We start from the raw sequence: 19,126 nt of genomic DNA, 5'->3' as shown, positions 1-19,126 counted from the left end.
AAGGGAGGGGTCTGTGGGGTCAATGACTGCCTCCTAGGGAGCGAACTGAGGATGGGTGTGGTAGGAGGGAATGGTCAGTATGAGAGGGGGAAGAGTGAGTTGGAAGGGTGGGAGGGTGAGGGTGTGGAGGTAATGGTTGAAGGGATGGTGAGAGTGGTTGGTGAGCACTCAGAGGTACACACGGACCCTGGGGAGTGGGAAGGAGGATGTCGGGGAGTTGAATGTGGATGGGGGTGGGACTCTCCAGGAGAAAGGGAATGTGCACGTTCACCTGGACATCCTGGAAAGAAAAGGGTTCTGGTTGGTAGGTGACAGTGGGGAGGTGGAAGGTGATGCCAGGGGGGGTCAACAGTGAAGGGGAAAAGGACATGGATAACTGGGGGAGGGGAGAAGATGGGGGAACTGAGAAAAAATCTTACTATGACCATGTTTTTGAAATTGAAAGTGAGAGGAGACTCGCATTGCGCGGGCACAGGTGCTGCATGAAGTGTAGCAATGGCTGGGTGGAGATGCAGGTCAGCTCAGATGAACAACTGAAAGAGAATCCCAGCAAGCAGCATTGGAAAGACTTGGGATATTGAGATGAGTGTGATACAGGAAGGATCTGCGTGCGTGGGAAATGCTTGTACGAGGCTCCGAAAGGCCCTGCCACACACACACACACACACCTCTCCCTCCAGAATCACTTGTTGTCTGGCTGCATGCAGCTGAACTGCTAGTAGGGGTGGGGGGCTGGGTGGGGTGAAGGGGGAGGCATCATGAAGCCTGTCAATGAAGCTGAATGACACCATTACACATTACTCAGAGAAAGTGAATATATTTTCAGATTATAAAGTGACAAAATGTGTTCACCTGTGCAACCACTTGTGATCAGAAATTCTTAACTTTTCTAGGCCTACCATTTCTTCAAGGTGCTGCCCTGACATCTGCAGGAGGGGTGGAGACAGCCTGTGCCTCTGATGACTTCAGCGTGGGTCCTCTGGAGAACCGAGGCCCTGAGGCTTGCTTTGGCTGTCCTCCTGTGGGCCAGCTGTTCCCTTTGTGGTGACAGAGGACGAGGTTGAGGGGATCACAGGCAAAGGGAATCAGGGGGAGGGGACAGCCTCTGAGATTCCAGGGTGGATGACCCAGGGGTGTCCAGTTGCCACTCCTCCTCCCTCCGGTTGCCCGAGAGCCCCAGCCTGATTCCTTGAGGGGAAGGAGCACCTGGAGGGACATCAAGTTGCTCCCTTTCCGTCTTGTGTTGCCACTGCAGGAACTCATCCATGACTACTGCGTTGGAGTGCAGGTCCGCACACATCTCTACGTTCTGCTGGACAAGGTTCTCCATAGCATCTGCCACCCTCACCATGGAGACCTCAGTGCACAAATGGGAACCACTTCATCAGAGAGCAGGCGGGCACACTCCTCTGACTCGCGTGCCACCCTGTTGAGGGCTCCCAATGGCTCTGCATGATTTTCCCCCACCTCCTGCTGACTCTCCTCGATGAGTTGGAAGGCCAAACCCAGAGGCTCGTCATCTGACTCGCGCCCCACAGATGCCTCTTCCCCAACAATCCCCCGAGTGTCAGGGAGCTCGGCTGAACCTGCCTCCTCCTGCTGTGGGCATGTGTCTGTGTGGTGACCACCAGATTGTGAACCCAAGCCTGCTCTACATCTAGGTCTCACCGAGGTGTGTGTCTCTGCGCTGGTGGAGGGCGTGGGTGAGCGCTGTGACAGATCTTCCAGGTTGCTTATTTCCAGCTCTTCAATAGAGGAGATGTCTTCTTGGCTGGAGGTGAGGACCTGTATGGAGCTGAGGGACTGGCTGGCTGAGGGTGTCGGTCGCTTGGCAGAACTCCCTGTGAACCAAAGTAGAGAGCATGACAGCAGAGTCAAAAGCAGGAGAGAGAGCACTCACATTTGCGTTGAGAAAGGGGTGCTGTGTTGCAGGATCCTCATGTGGGTGTTCACCACCGACCTCACCATTGCCACAGGCACAGTCCATGTACCTCACCAGTCAGTGAGATGGCACAATCCTCAAAGTGAGTGAAGGGCCTAACGTGGGCCAGTGCACCCATGGTCAGGAATCTCTCCCTGCTGTTGTGAGCAGACTTCTCCTGCATGAAAACAGATGGAGAGAGTGTGAGCAGGACACATGGCACTGCATGGACTGTTTGTGTGGTGAGCTGAGCCAAAGATGGGATGAGGACATGAACTCCAGGGGATATGAGCCTGATGGAGATGTGAGGGTGTGTGTGAGAGTTAGTGGTGTTGTCCTTTGAGGTGTGAGATCTCTGTGGATGTGTGATGGGTTTGTGAGTGTGTGAGTTGAGAGCGATGAGGTGGTTGCCTTACCCTAGCGGAATGGAGGGGATCATTCATCCTCTCGGCACTGGGTGGCTGTCCTCTTTTCAGAGCGCTGGCATTGACCATCACTGCCACTGCCTCCTATGCTGGATTGGTGACCTTGCTTACTGGTCTCCGCCCAGAGTGGGTGTCGAGGACTTGGCGGCGGGCCTCCATTGCATCCAGTAGGCACTCGAAGGAGGTGTAGCTAAATTTGGGAGTAGCATGTTTCCTCCTTTGGGCAGCCATCAGTTCCCAGCAGCTTCCTATCCCTTGAATAGTGCTAGCTCTGTGCAGGGGCAGCTTTAAATATGGTGCCTGGTTTATTGAAGGCCTGATGTGGTGGCGGGGCAGGCGAATCAGAGGCTGCCCCACCTGTGACCTGGTGTATTTCCCGGGAATGCAGCATTAATGAGGTGGGACACGCCGGGAATGGGACGAAACGGTGCAAAAAGCCGCCATTGCAGCTGATGGGTAAAAAGTCCTTTTTCCTGCCCACTACTGCACTTTGTGCAAATCTGGGATGATTCAGCCCTATGTCTGTGTTTGAACCTTATAAACTTTATTACCCAACCTGTTGCAGCTAAAGCATTCTCTGTTTCTTTCCTCACTAAGTTGCTGCCGGTCTTTATCTCATTATTCTGGCTTATGATTAGATGGGTGGTCACGACCTTATCTAAAGGACCATCCTTCATGTATGAACCATGACGAATTTCTGTGGGGCCTTAAGGTGAAGGAGGGTGGTTGTAGAAGAGAAGATGGAAGAGGCCTGGTGGGTTGTAAAATGTGGCAGCTCCCATAATGGCTGGCTCTCTGCCTGGAAAAGCATCTGGAATGAGTTCCTGAAGGAGGCAGGGCAAATATTCCATCTGTCCCAAACATGGCAACAAAACAAGGAGCAACAGTGCAACAGTTTCATCACTGGAATCCCCACTTCTCCCACTGCCTTCTCCTCTAGAGATTCCAGGATGAATCTGGCATTTAGGTCATTGTTGGGGCATAAACAGGACCCACTCTGGTGTTCAGGCCTGAATCCTGCCCCAGACACCCCTGAAAATTGCCGACACTCTCAGGCAAGGCAATCCATTATGACATCATTGAAAAACCCACCTCCTTCCTTCCTCCACTCACTCCACATGCCAGCCCATGCCCCTCTATGCTCCCCATGCATCTCCCAGGCCCCCTCAGGTCACCCTACCACTCCATGGAGACAGTGGCTGGATTGTACTTGTCAGCAACAGGGAGCTCACAGTTACATCTACAAACAAGGCAGAGGTGTTTGGCAACGGGAGCGCCTAAATTGTGTTTGGTCTGCCTGAGTGCTGCTTTTCGTCTCTTACTCCTCTAGTGTGGATCCAAAATGGGCCTGCATTAGTATAGTGCACACCACATCTACATTGCGGACCAAACACAATTTAGGTGCTCACTTTGCCAAACACCTCTGCCTTGGTTGTAGATGTAATTGTGAGCTCCCTGCTGCTTACCAATACATTCTTTTTACTACACTGTCATCCTGAGCTTTCAGTCTTTAGGTTCCCACATTGTTCTAATGAAGTGATTTTTCTATTAGGCTCTTTACAGGCTTCTGCCCTTAATATTGATTGTCATAACTTGAGGCTTTAGCTATGCACTTCATCTTCTCTCCAGCAGGAAGTGCTGGTGATACAGGATGGGTGACCTGGGGCTGAATCTTCACCTGGAATCAGGAAAATCCAACCTGCGCACTTTCATGGCTTGCAAACTACACACCCGACCCATATGTGGCTTCACATGCCAGTTTTGTCCTTTCACACAGAGGTCGGATTCACAGTGCAGTTTGCAAGCTATGATGGAGTGCATGAGGAATGTGGGGGGCTGAGGTGGATTGGTTAGAATGGCCCACCTCAGTTCTCCAACAGAGCAGCCAAGCTCCCAACATTGTTTAAAGACCACCTAAATCTCAACCCTCACCTCCTTCATACCCCCACCCATTCCACATTCCAGCCCATGCCCCTCTATGCTCCCCATGTATCCCCCATGCCACCCCCCAGGTCACCCATACCACTCCATGACATCTTTATGCCCCCCTTGTATCCTCCATAGCCATTCACCCAATATGCACTATGTACATTCCTCAGGAACCATGCAATAGCAATGGGAATTATTTTAAAATCATTGCAAAAACATTAAAGCTCTAAAAATCTAAGGAAACTCTGAATGCAAACACACTATCATGCACAAAAAAACCCAAGGGGGAAGAAAACTTGTAAGCCTTTATGTGCCTATCAGGCTTTGTTATAATGCGGCAGGTGATGTGTGCCAGGCAGACCAAATCCACAAGAGAAACTTGGCCACACTATCAGAACAGTTCTGCAATTTGTATTTATTACAAGAATATTTGTGCACTGAATTCAGAAGTAATGAGTCCACTAACGTTTTGAGATTGTAAAAATTAAATTAAAGCATTTATTAAAAAAAGAAAAGATTTCCAGCACATACATAAGATTACAGTTACTTAATACTATAACAAACCCCAAAATTTCTAATTAACCTGACTCCCAACTCTACACCCTCTTTAAGGCAACAGTCCAAAATAGATTTTAAATTTAGATAGGCAATACAACAAGTTTACCGCAGCACCCACTTGACAGTGGAATTCCAAAGGCTTTCCTCCACCTTTGGTTACTGGACACGGCAGGCTTCTGCAAAAGTGGCTGGAGTCTTCCCCAAGGCTGTTTTACATGGTCCTTTTAGATCTTACATTGCTCCCCAACATAACCTTCCATTCTTCTTTCTATATGTTTCTCTCTCTTTAATTCCATTGCTCTATATGTCTTTGGAAATTTATTTTTCCTATAATATAAAATCTTTCATGTTGCAAATAATATCAGTATTTTTGGGGAAAATTAACATACTGCCTGGCCTTGCTTTTCTTGTTAGTTGTAAACATCCTATCGTCCCTTTGAAACCTAAATAACCCCATTCGCTTATCTAAAAATGCAAATTTCCTTCGCACCCTACATGCTGCCCTTGTCTATGTTTACTCATTAGCATTTCAAATGCCTTTTATGCCTAACTTCTTTTTATAATTCCAACCTTGCAGTCTATCTGACTCCAATTCATTTAAGCCACACAGACAGAACCATACACACTAACACTCATAAACCTACTTTACAATAAACTACAATAATATCATGAAAAATATGATAGTTTTATGACACCATCCTTATGGAAAAATGAATCGTCATAATTTTAAAAGACAGCTTCATTTTCTCAACCCATTTTACATTACTTACTACACTCATCTATATGCCCAAACTATTACATTGCCAGGTGCATGCATTAACATAACAATATATGCAAATCCTTTGTATCAACAGAGGTCATTTCAGTCCAGTGTCCAGGTTTTAAATGTCCAATTCCCTTTGAGCTTTAAACTCTCGACAATGCATCTGCAATTAGATTTTCTTATCTAGCCGTATGTATAACCTGTAAATTAAACGGTTGCAGTAATAAACTCCATCTGCACAGTCTTGCACTTTGGTGTCGAAATTTTGTCCAGAAATTTTAAAGGATTGTGGTCTGTATAAACAATTGTTTCTGATGAATTGCTTGCAACATAAATCTTGAAATGCTGCAACAGTATCACCAAACCCAGAGCCTCCTTTGTGATGGTTGAATATCTTCCCTGATGTACATTCAGCCTTCATGAAAAATATCTGGTCGGTTTCTTAACTCCAGTTTTAACTCTTGTAACAATACAGCACCAATACCTACATCACTTATGTCAACTGCCAACTTAAGTTGCTGAGCATAATTAGGTACTGCCAAAACTGGTGTCATAGTTAATAAAGTTTTTAAATTGTCAAATGACTTCTGACACTCCAGTGTCCATTGAAACTTCTTGTTCTTCTTTAATAGCTCAGTCAATGGAGCAACCACACTGCTAAGGTTTGGTATAAACTTCCAGTAAAATCCACTCATGCCCAGAAATCTCAAAACCTTTCATTTTGTCATAAGCATGGGGAAACTCATGATGGCTTTTACTTTCACATCTCTCGGAGCCACCTTACCAGGTCCAATGGTATGACCTAGATACGTAACTTGCACTTTTGCCAACTCACTCTTAGCCAAGTTCGCCACCAAATTAGCTTCTTGCTTTTGATAAAACTGTTCTTTCAGATGTTGTAAATGCTATTCCCACGTTTGACTGAAAACTATCAAGTCGTCAGTATAAACAGCACAATTGTTCAACCCTTTATTTGTCAGTCTTTGAAATGTTGCTGGTGCATTTTTAATACCAAATGCCATAACTTTAAACTGATATAGTCCATCTGGCATTACAAAAGCAGATATCTCCTTTGCTTTCTCCAATAACGGTACTTGCCAATATCCTCTCAGCAAGTCAATCTTTGTGATAAACTGTGATTGTCCCACTTTTACAATGCAATCTTCCAGCTGTGGTATAGGATATGAATCCACTTTTGTCACTGCATTCACCTTTCGATAATCCACACACAGTCTTTGTGTTCCATCCGGTTTTGGTACCATTATAATAGGCGAACTCCAGTTACTGCAACTAGACTCAATGATATCCTTTTAAAGCATGAATTCAATTTATTTCTGTATTTGTGATAATTTTGCTGGATTTAATCTATAAGGATGTTGCCATAACGAAACTGAACCACCCACATCTACATCCATGTGTAGCTAAATTTGTCCTCCCCAGCTTATTCCCACAAATAGTTTTGTGTGACTGCAATAGCTTTTCCACTGGTCTGGAAGGTAACTCAATATCACATTTACATTTTTAAGCACTGCCTCATTATCCAATTTGATTAGAGGAAAATCAATTTCAGAATCCTTAATTTCTACCTCTTTCTTTTTATCTGCCACCACTAATACCTCCTTTTGGTCATCTTCCCTGTCAAAGTACTTTTTAAGCAAGTTTACATGGCCCACTCTCTGCTTCTTTCTTCTATCTGGGGTATTTACTAAATAATTTACTTCACTCAGTTTCTTTTCAATTCTGCAAGGTCCACTAAACTTTGCCTTTAATGGTTCACACAATACTGGTAATAAAACTAACAGCAACAAACCTACAAGCTGTGGCTCACTTATCTGCTTTCACTTTCATCACCTGCTGTGATATCTTTAAATGCTCTTTAGCTAACTCACATGCTCTGTTCAATCTTTCTCTAAAGTTTGTCACATAATCCAAGAGAGTAGTTTCTGAATCCTGATCCATAAATTTCTCCTGAATCAACTTCAGTGGTCCCCTTACCTCATGACCATAGACAAATTCAAAAGGATTAAATCCTATCGATTCATTAGGAGCTTCCCTAATGGCAAATAACAAGAATGGAATTCCCGGATCCCAATCCTGCGGATAGTCTTGACTATAAGTCATCATCATAGTTTTTAAAGTTTGATACCATCTTTCCAAAGCCTCTTGTGATTCAGAATGATAAGCTGATGACTTAACTTGCTTTATCCCCAAGCTACTCATCACTTCCTTAAACAGCTGCGACATGAATTTTGAACCTTGATCCAATTGTATTTCTTTTGGTAATCTATATCTTGTAAATAATTTAGTGAATTCCTCTAGAATTCTCCTTGCTGTAATATTTCATAAAGGTATCACTTCCAGAAATCTTGTAGGCACATCCATTATTGTCAGCAAATCCTGATTTCCACTTTTAGTCTTAGGGAAGGACCCTGCTAAAAGGTTCCTCAAATGCTTGAATCAGAATTAATGGTGCTGGTTTAATCACTGCTTGAGGTTTTCCTGTCACCTGACATGTGTGACATGTTCTACAGAATTTGATTACATCTGTATGCAATCTAGGCCAACAGAAATGTTTTTGTATTTTCACCTGAGTCCTCTTAATTCCTAAATGTGTCCCTATTGGAATTTCAAGAACTACTCTCAATATCTCATTTCTATACCCAGATGGTATAACTATTTGATGCACTACCACCCATTTCTTATCTGCTTAAACACGAGATGGTCTCCACTTCCTCATTAACATGTTACCTTTAAGGTAATAACATTTTGGAATATATTCTGTTTCTGTTTCTGAATAAGCTGTCTGATATAACTGCTTTATTTGTGGATCCTTCTGCTGTAACTCGACCAGTTTCCTTGAGCTAAACACTTCAGCTTCATTCTCTTCCATTCTCTCTCCCTGAACAATCTGATCAAAGATAGTATCAGCTAATTGAATATCAGCATCATTTCCCTGCCTTTTAAAATCCTCCTCTTCCTGTTTTAACCTGTTTGCACAACCTGGAAACAATCCAGGATGTTCTTTCCACAACACCTTTGTTGAATACAGCTCCACAGGCTGCTCAACTACCATAAGTATTACCAACATCTGTGACCCAGCTACATCATTACCTAAAATAAATTGAACCCCGGCAATGGGCAATTTTTTTCACTACTCCAACAATCACCTCACCTGTTTTCCACTTACTCTTTAATTTTACCTTCCACAATGGAATAGGTTTAGCATCTCCATGAATCCCACTCATTATCACTTTTTTATCCGATACTCCCTCTGGACAACAAATATCACTATCCTATAACATTAAGGATTGACTAGCCCTTGTGTCTCTTAAAGTTTAATATCTTTACCTGCTCCACCCTGTACACATGGAAAGACTTGTTCAACATACAAAATTTTAAAAACATTTCTATAACCTGCCCTTCAGCACTCCCTTGGGTAAATTGTGAACACATTCCCACTTCTTTACCTATCACTGATTCTTCCTGCTTCCACTGTACACAAACCATTGGCATTTCCTGTGCCTGAATCTCAGAACCCACAGTACTCTTACTTCCAGAACTTTTCTGCATTCTAATTACTGCAACAGATTTTCCTTGTAACCTCCAACTCATTGACTTTGTGTGCCCAACCTTATTACAATGAAAACACCTCAATTTTCGAGTGTCACCTCTACCCTCAGCACCTTCCTTTTTGGTCTGAAGAAAATCTTCCTGAGACTTTCATGAACTTGCTCCTTCTCTTCCCTGACTACCTACCTTCCTTTCACCTTCCCACTCTCTATCATTCTCAGATTAAAAAGGGTGACAAAAAAGGTTTAGATCTATGAATTAACTCAATCATCGGCTATCTCTGCTGCTTGTCTTACCGTTTTAACCCTCTGTTCCTCCACGAGTTCTCACTACTGAAGGTATTGAATCTTTAAATTTTTCCAAAAGAATTACTTCTCTAAGAGCTGCATATGTTGTCTCTACCTTTAATGCGCATATCCACAGGTCAAAATTACTTTGCTTTACTCTCTCAAACTCAATATAAGTTTGACCAGGCTGTTTCCTTATATTCCTAAACTTCTGACTGTACGCCTCAGGAACCAGCTCATATGCACTCAAAATAGACTTTTTTAACTGCATCATAATCCATCGATACCTCTTCTGATAGTGAAGTATAAACCATATGAACTATACCTACCACCCTAGACTGCAAAAGCAATGTCAAGATTTCTTGTGGCCATTTCATCTGCTTAGCTATCTTCTCAAATGAAATAAAGAACGTCTCTACCTCCCTTTCCTCAAACTTTGGAAATGCCTGCTCAAATTTAAACATCTCCCCACTGGGTTTTAGATTAAAAGTGGTTGTTTCATTCTCAGAACCTCCTCCAGCCTCTGAGATCTCTTTTTTAACTTCCAACTTTTTAAGCTGATATTCCCTTTTTTGTTTTTTATCTCTCTCCTGCCTTTCTGCTTTCTCCCTTTGAAATGCCTTTCTTATTCCTTTTCCTTTTCCCCTACCTCTTGCCTTTTCAATTCCAATTCTCTCTCTTTTCATTTTTCTTTTTCTTCCAATTAAAGTTTCTCCAGTTGCTTTGCTTGTCAAGTTCTAGCTTCTTCATTTGTAACTGAAGTCTCACTACCTCCAGCTGTGACTCACTAGTTTCAGGTATTCCTTCCAATTTCAAATGCTGTGTTATTACTTCAATTATGTCTGATTTCTTTGCCCCTATGCAATTGCAACTTATCCACCAATTCTGGTAATTTAACCTTAGATACTTCTTGCAATCCAATCAGAGTTATGTCTTCTTCTCCCAGAAAAGCCATTTTTGCAGTCTCACCACTTTAAAATCCCTCACACCAACTCCTGAGTTTAATATTCTTCTTCTACTCATAGCCTTAAGATTCACCAACTCCAAATCAATCAAAGAATTTCAAAAATTCTGCAAAGAGCACACAATTTTGTTATGTCGTGGCAGTTGATGTGTGTCAGGCAGACCAAATCCACATGGAAAACTTGGCCACGCTATCACAACGGTTTTGCAATTTGTATTTATTACGAGAAGATTTGTGCACTGAATTCAGAAGTAATAAGTCCACTGACATCTTTAGAGATTCTAAAAATTAAATTAAAACATTTATTAACAATAGAAAAGGTTTCAAACACATACATAAGATTACAGTTACTTAATGCTTAATAACAAACCCCAAAATTCCTATGAACCTGACTCACAACTATACACCCTCTTTAAGGCAACAGTCCAAAATAGTTTTTAAATTTAGATTGGCAATCCAGCAAGTTTACCACAGCACCCACTCGACAGTGGAATTCCAAAGGCATTTCTCGAACTTTGGTTACCAGACACAGCAGACTTCTGCAAAAATTGGCTGGAGGCTTTTTCCCAAGGCTGTTTTACATGATCCTTTTAGATAGTACAAGGCCCCCCCTAACATAGGCTTCCATCCTTCTTTATATATGATTCTCTCTCTTTAATCTGTAAATTCCATTGTTCTATATGTCTTTGGAAATTTACTTTTCCCATAATATAAAAATCTTTCATGTTGCAAATATGGTCAGTACCTTTGGGAAAAATCAACATACTGTTCGGCCTTGCTTAACTTGTTAGTTATAAACAATTTATCATCCCTTTGAGACATTAGCAACCCCTTCACTTATCTAAAAATGCAAACTTCCTTCACGCCCTATATGCTGCCCTCATCCATGTTTACTCATTAGCATTTCAAATGTCTTTTATACCTAACGTTTTTTGATAATTTCAACCTTGCAGTCTATCTGACTCCAATTCAATTTAATCATGAAGACAGAACCATACACATTCACACTCATAAACCTCCTTTACAATAAACTAAAATAATATTATGAAAAATATGATAGTTTCATGACAGTTTGTAACAAACAAGAAACCACATCAAAGACAAATTCTGTTATTAGTGACGTGTAAATGTTTTTCAATAGATCTAAGACCATCTGCAGAGATTAAGCTTTTGAAAGCCAGCCAAGCATTCATAATGGAGCAGCTGTCATAACAAAAGCTTCCACGGGGTTGGGGGGGGGGGAGGGGGGCTGCAGGTGGCAGGGGGAAGGGGGCAGGTGCAGAGCATTTTTTTCTAACTTCAGAGGCAGGTTTTTTTGTAAACAGCCACACCTGCCAGTCCAAATCAGAGCACAAAAACATGACAGGACACATTTAACATTTTCCACTGAATTCTGGTACTTTCTCCATTGTAAAAGCACTGAGCTGGTAATGCATTGAACTAATAGACAAAACTGGTCATACGAACATATGAACAAGGTGCAGGAGTAAGCCATTCGGCCCCTCAAGCTTGCTCCACCATTTAATAAGATCATGAATGATCTGATAGTAACCTTAAATCTGCACCCCACCTACCCCTAATAACCTATCACCCCTTTGCTTTAACAAGAATCTATCCACCTCTGCCTTAAAAAATATTCAAAGACTCTGCTTCCACTATCTTTTCAGGAAGAGAGTTCCAAACACTCTAAGCCCTCTTGAGAGAAAATAATTCACCTGATCTCTGTTTTAAATGCATAATCCCTTATTTTTAAACAGTGACCCCTAGTTCTAGACTCTCCCACAATAGGAAACATCCTCTCCACATCCACCCTGTCAAGACCCCTCAGGATCTTATATGTTGCAATCAAACTGCCTTTTACTCTTCTGAACTCCAGCGGTTACAAACCTAGCCTGTCCAACCTTTCCTCATAAGACAACCCATCTATTCCAGGTATTAGCCTGGTAAACCTCCTCTGAATTGTTTCCAATGCATTTATATCCTTCCTTAAATAAGGTGACCAATACTGTATACAGTACTCTGGATGTGGTCTCACTAATGCTCTGTAGAACTGAAACATAATCTCCCTACTTTTGCATTCAATTCCCCACATAATAAATTATAATATTCTATTAGCTTTCCTAATTACTTGTTGTACCTGCATTCTAGCCTTTTGTGATTCATGCACTAAGACACCCAGATCCATCTGCATCTCAGAGCTCTGCAATCTCTCACCATTTAAATAATATGTTTCTCTTTTATTCTTCCTGCCAAAATGGACAATTTCACATTTTCCCTCATTATACTCCATTTGCCTGGGCTTTGCCCATTCACTTAACCTATCCATATCTTTTTGTAGCCTCCTTATGTCCTCTTCACAACTTACTTTCCCACCTATCTTTATGCCATCAGCAAATTTGGGAACCATCCCATCCATCCCTTCATCCAAGTCATTTATAAATTGTAAACAGTTGAGGTCCCAGCACTGATCCCTGTGTCACACCACTCATTACATTTTGCCAGCCTGAAAAAGACCCATTTATGCCTACTCTCTGCATCCTGTTAGCCAGCCAATCTTCCGTCCATGCCAGTATTTTACCCCCTGTACCATGAGCTTTTATTTTCAGCTATAACCTTTGATGTGGCACTTCTTCAAATGCTTTCTAGAAATCTAAGCACAGTACATCCACTGGTTCCCCTTTAACCACAGCACAGGTTATTTCCTCAATGAACTCCAGTAAGTTGGTTAAACATGATTTCCCTTTCACAAAACCATGTTGACTCTACCTGATAACCTTGAACTTATCCAAGTGCCCTGCTATGGCTTCTTTAATAATATCTTCAATGTAAGAGTTAACTTATTTTTAAAAGACAGATCCCTATGATGAATCACTGCATTGAAAACACACCTGCATTACAATGCATCATCTAAAAGTGACATCTGAAGATGCAAAAACATTTTACACTTACCTTTCAGAATGTTCCCAACTCCTCAGCAGGCTTTTCACTTTCTAAACGAGCTCTCAAACCCGGCGTGTTTTTAATGGACTCCCAAGACCCAGCTCCACCAGATGAAAATGGTGTGCAGGAGGATATCCGATTTTTGTCCCTCATTTAAAATGGGGAACCTAACATCTGAGGGGGGCAGGTGTACGTTTTGCACACTAGGCATTCGTGACCTGCAAAAAGGTCAGAGGAAAATGATGCAAGGTAGGAAATGCAGAGGAAAATCGATTTCCTCTGAAAAAAATTGGGGCCCCCGCCCTGACATTGTTCACTCCCTCGTGACAATGTTCAACCTCGCCCGACTTGCCACCTGGAATTCCTGGCTCCTGTTCAGCTGAGTCGGGAGTGTCAGCCTTGTTGGGGGTATGCGGGGAGTGGGAATGAGCATTGTTTGGTGTGAGCGAGAGAAAGCGAGCCTAAAGGGGACCATGAGAGGGGGTAGGTGAGCAATGTTTGGTGTGAAGAGAGGGGGTGAGCATTTTCAAGGGGGTAATGGAGGGGGTGAGCATTGTCAGGGAGTAAGGGAGGGGGTGGGGATCATCAGGGGGTTAGGGATTGGCTGACTTTTGTTGGGGTGAGGGGAGAGTTTAAGTATTGTCAGGGGTGTGAGAGAGCGAGCATTGTCAGGGTGTGAGGGATGGGGTAAATTTTGTTGGGGGTGAGGAGTGGGGGTGAACATAATCAGGGGTGTGAGAGGGGTGAGCATTGTCAGGGTCTCAGGGTAAGCATTTTCAGGCATGAGCATTATTGAGGGTGATGAGTTGAACGATGTTGGGGACCGAGGTGGATGAACACTGTCGGGGGTGACAGATGGGTTGAGCATTGTCAGACGAGGAGGGGGTAAACTTTGTTGGGGGGAATTTGTGCAGTGTTGGGAGCTCCATTTAAAACAATGTAAGTCAATGAACTGAAGACAGACCTTAAGGGCCGTGTCTCCAGTTCATGATGAAGAAATGAGGCATGGCTTTGCTGGAATTACAGCCGCCACTTGGCCTCCCAATTCATTTCATCGCTGGTTCCCTGCTGGAGCCAGGCCTGCAAGGTAGCGTAAAATGGTAAGTGAGCAGTTTAAATAACAGTCAACGGCGGGCACACACGCTCTGCTACCAACTGGAAGATCTGGACTATTCACTCGTCTGTTCTTATTATAAAAATGCAGCCTGATCTGTGGTGTGATCCCACCATTCTCTAATTTTTGTGACATCATGACGTTGCCTCATGCAGTCTCTCTGAAGATAACAGGCAGTGTGTGATGACATTGTGGCTGAATGCCGTAATTCCAGCCTTATAATGCACTGCTGCTGCATGAATCCCCATGAGAGTGGCAGCATCGAGGAAAACACAGAAAACAATGTAAACATATCTGGCTGGTTTAAGCTGATGTGGTCCTTTGCTGCAGCACGTCTGGCCTATAGTAGCTGAGTGCAATATATAACCCCTCACCCGGTGCACTTGGAAATTCAATTAAGCCAAGGCACAATTAGATTCCTTTGTCAAAGCACTTGAACTGCTCTTTCGAAGCTCATCATAGTAGTTACATATCAAATTCAACAGCAAAAAAGGGTCTTGATTTGATTATTCTAGTGACATGATACTCAAGTATGGAAGGCTGAAATTAACGTTTTCAGGATTATTATACCTTGTCATGTAACTCAGAGCTATAAAAACCAGCCCCTTCCTGACAAATTGCAGAGTTTTGGACCTGTCTGTGTTCCAGGAGTTAAATTTTTATGGAGGAAACCAGCATCAGGTATCCTATTAAATTTTATAAGAAAATGTGACTTTGGTTAAATCAATATTGGATTAGTATGCACATGCACATTCTGGCTGAACATTCTGCATACTGCAGCAATTTATTTGAAATTGAGACATCCAAAACATGCTGGAAATTATAATCTCCCCACCAATTCTCTTCCCTCCACAATAAGAAATTCTCCTTGAGTCCTGGCCAATCGATGCCACCAAAAGCAAATGGGCCTAGAATTTTCTTGAACTTGTTCCTGCACTTTCAGTGTAGCTTTTCCAGAAGTACAGCTGAGCCTCGTAGTTTCTGTATTATAAGGGTCTGTCGTTAATGTGGGACTGAGTATAGTACCGCCCACAATGTGATGTAAAGGAATGCATGATCCGAGTCCAGAGGGCAGTCTTGAACATGACAGAGACATGTGTAGAGGCAAACATAGAGACAGCTCCTAGCTTAGACCTTCTACTGTACATGTGTATACAGCTACAAGGAATTAATAAACTCTTACTGTTAAACTATACAAGACTCAAAATTCACCCCATCCCTCATACCCTGACAATGCTTGCCCCCTCACACCCCCTACAATGCTCACACTCTCCCTTCTTCATGAGACCTACTGAACCATGCACAAAATCTTACAACAGTTTCTACCCTGCTTCCAGTGCTGGAGTGGCAGCAATTTGAGGAAATTCCTGTCCATTAACTAGCCAATCACCACCCCCCACTTGTTATTTATGGGATCTGCCCTGTGTAAATGGAGACAGGACATACTCAGGAATGGTGATGGTGGTGTCTGGGACGTTATCTGTCAGGTATGATTCCACGAGGATGACTATGTCTTGGCTAGCCTGTGAGGCAGCTCTCCCAATTTTGGCACTAGCCCCCAGATGCTAGTAAGGAGGACTTTGCAGGGTCGACAGGGCTGCGATTGCATTTGTCATCGAAATGTGGGCCTGGCATCACATGTAGGCCAGACCAGGTAAGGATAGCAGATTTCCTTCACTAATGTACATTAGTGAATCAGATAGGTTTTTACAACAATCTGAGACTGGCTTTATATTCCAGATTTTATTCATTGAATTTCAATTCCAGCAGCTGCTATGGTGGGATTTGAACCCATGCCCCTGAGACAGGGGACTTGTGCCATCTTCCCAGGGCATTAGCCTGGGCCTCTGGATTACTAGTCCAGTGACATTATCACCACACCACTATCTCCCCTCAAATGTCACTGCTGAACTCATCAGTGTCCAATAAGGAGAGATTGAGTAGACTGTACCTACATTTCCTGGAATTTAGAAGAATGAGAGGTGTTCTCATTGAAACATATAACATTCTTAAAGGGCTCAATTGATAGATGCTTGCAGGGTGTTTCCCTGGCTGGACAGTCTAAACTAGGGGTTTCAGTCTCAGAATAGAACTGAGATGAGGAGAAATTTCTTCATTCAAAGGGTTGTGGATCTTTGGAATTCTCTAACCCAGAGAGTTGATGCTCAGTTGTTGAGTACATTCAAGACAAAAATCAATACAATTTCAGATATGGAGGGATTTAAGGGATATGGACATAGTGCAGGAAGGCGGTATTGAGGCAAAAGATCAGCCGTGACCCAAGCCCTACTCATATGTCTTATGCTCTAGAGGCTTGAAAACAGGGACAAACACCAGCAGGCCAGTCTGAAGGGATTATCCTGGGTGATGTCACCCACTGTTCTGTACCTAGGTTTATTTATGTTAAAAAGTGACTGCAATGCAAAGTAATTTGTTGGGAAGTCTTGAGGGCATGATAGGACACTACATATAAATGCAAATTTTACTTCTTGCAGATTTCCATTGAACAGCCTCGTAAATGAACATTCCAACAAAGCTAAAATATAAGGCAATTATTTATTGTTATACAGAAGCTGAATGGGTAATTACTTATTTATGATTGCAACTATCCTTATAATGTAGCTATCTTCTCCTTTAAAGGCCAACAATCAATCATTAACATTCTCTGTCTTTTCAATGTCAACTCTAATGACACAACAAATATTGAGTAGTGTTTATAATCTCCCTTCAGGGCAGAAAAGTATTTGATGGGGCCAAGTGAGAATTCCCACCTACAATCAATCATAGTTTGATGTAGGTTCTGATTTTATTAACTGTATCCTGACAGGTTCCTTGGTCTGGTGGATACAGGTGCCACCCCATGTGGTTCTGATAGGTACACAACTGGGAGGTTCTAGGTTTAATTCCTGATCTCTGTCAATTTTGCTGATCTCAGCCGGAGCACAATAATTGGTCTCAACTCCAGCATTCTCAATCCGTTGACTGGAAAGTCTAGAGGATTAACTCAGGATCAGCCTGAGTGTGAGCATGATTGAATAGTTTTCTGAATCTCGTTGGCTATATATGAAGGATGGCAACTTGGAATGAGGTCCAGGTATCTGCAGAAGTATGTCCAAGGGACAGCTAAGACATTCAGGAGAGCATGGGAGAAAAATGATTAGAAGAAAATGGGTTCTGATATCCTGTAACTTACTGATGCTTTACAAACATATCCACTTTCTCTACTGGTATTCATATCAATGTAACTTACCTATTCATCCACTATCACTACTGGTAACTCTAATAATGCAGAAACAATTGGAAAATATCCCAGAATTTCTGCAATTGGAACCGGTGCCAGGAAGTTGCAGATCACTGGCCTCAAAACAGAAACCCACTTGAGAAAATTCCCTTCATGTATTTCCATATCTAATAACTCTAGGTCCAAAATTCCAGGCGGCCGGGGGTGGGGGGAAGGGGGTTCTCTTGGTTTCCCATCATTACTTTGGTGGTGAGACTGGCGAGCTCTTAGGGAAATGCGGGAGACCTGACATCCCATGCTTACACTGTGACTCCATCATTACCCTGTACGTTCGGTTGGTCTCTGGGATAATTCTTAGGAGTGGCAACTGACCAGCAGTCTCTCGCATTTCATTACTAAACAGTCGAATGCTGCTGCAAAAATAAGTTGGATGTTAAAAAAATGATTTTGTTTTTCCATTTTCCTTGAACACTTCTGTCTATTAGTTATAAAATTATTGGAGATAGGCAGAAAGACCGTTTGACTGTGCAGGGTTAAGTGGTGTGAAATGCATGGAGACAAGGGATCTTCTCTCTGGAGGGCGAAGGTGAGCTGCAGAGAGTTTCTTATTCGTCAGACCATCGCTGTATCCGTGAATGACATCACGCACTCAAAATGGTTGGTTCCCTAATACTGACTTCCATTAGCTGGAGTTCCGAACAGACTCAGGATGAAAATATCAGAGTATCATCCCCTCACTATTCAACCTGTATTCGTTTCAAATTAGGGAGTAATTTTGTGTGTGTGAATTAAGAGGTGGTGTAGCTGTAACGTCATTCGGCTAGTAATCTTGAGGCTCAGGCAACACTCTGGGTACTGGGGTTTAAATCCCATCACAGCAACTCATGGAATTTAAACTAAATTAATAAATCCAATGAATTAATGAAAGAAAATCTGGAACTGAAAGCTAGTTTCAGTAATGGTGACCATTAAAGATTGTTATTAAAACCCAGCTGGTTCACTAGTTGTCCTTATGCTGTCTGGCCTGCCTCTGATTCCAGACCCACAGCAAAGTATAACTGGCCTAACAAACCACTCTGCTGTAGCAATTAGGTGTTGGCAACAGCCCTACCCATGCAGGAATATATTGAAAAAAATGCCAGGTTGAGGCAGAATAAACTTTCATCTCCCCAGCCTGGGCTCGGTTTGAGACCTGGTAGCAAATTTCTGTGGGATTCTCCCTGCCCCATTCCTGTCATTCCAGTAGATACACTATTTCCATGTGTAAACCAGATTTCTGCCAAACTTGCTGTACGGAGTAACAGAACCCCCACTCCCGAAGGAAATTCACCCTCCTCCGTCTCAGAGAAGAAAAGTCACACTGTCCAATGTTTTTTAGAACAGCGAGTCTCTATAGGGAAAAGCAATCAGAAGC

At 42.8% G+C, this 19,126-nt stretch overlaps 1 long non-coding RNA gene across 1 annotated transcript in view; it reads left to right on the top strand.

The window, feature by feature from the left end:
• Window positions 1–18,266, top strand: part of LOC144689220 (uncharacterized) — a 45,330-nt gene extending 27,064 nt beyond the window's left edge. The window contains exons 2-3 of the long non-coding RNA XR_013578599.1: window positions 17,203–17,264; window positions 18,198–18,266. This is a non-coding gene — a long non-coding RNA (uncharacterized LOC144689220). The remainder of the gene's footprint in view (window positions 1–17,202; window positions 17,265–18,197) is intronic.
• Window positions 18,267–19,126: the final 860 nt, after the last annotated feature.

This window comes from Cetorhinus maximus, chromosome 13 (genome assembly GCF_964194155.1).
Source record: "Cetorhinus maximus chromosome 13, sCetMax3.hap1.1, whole genome shotgun sequence".
NCBI classification, from domain to species: Eukaryota; Metazoa; Chordata; class Chondrichthyes; order Lamniformes; family Cetorhinidae; genus Cetorhinus; species Cetorhinus maximus.
The sequence above is the reverse complement of the archived record's forward strand: the minus strand, read 5'-3'. Positions and strand labels throughout refer to the sequence as shown.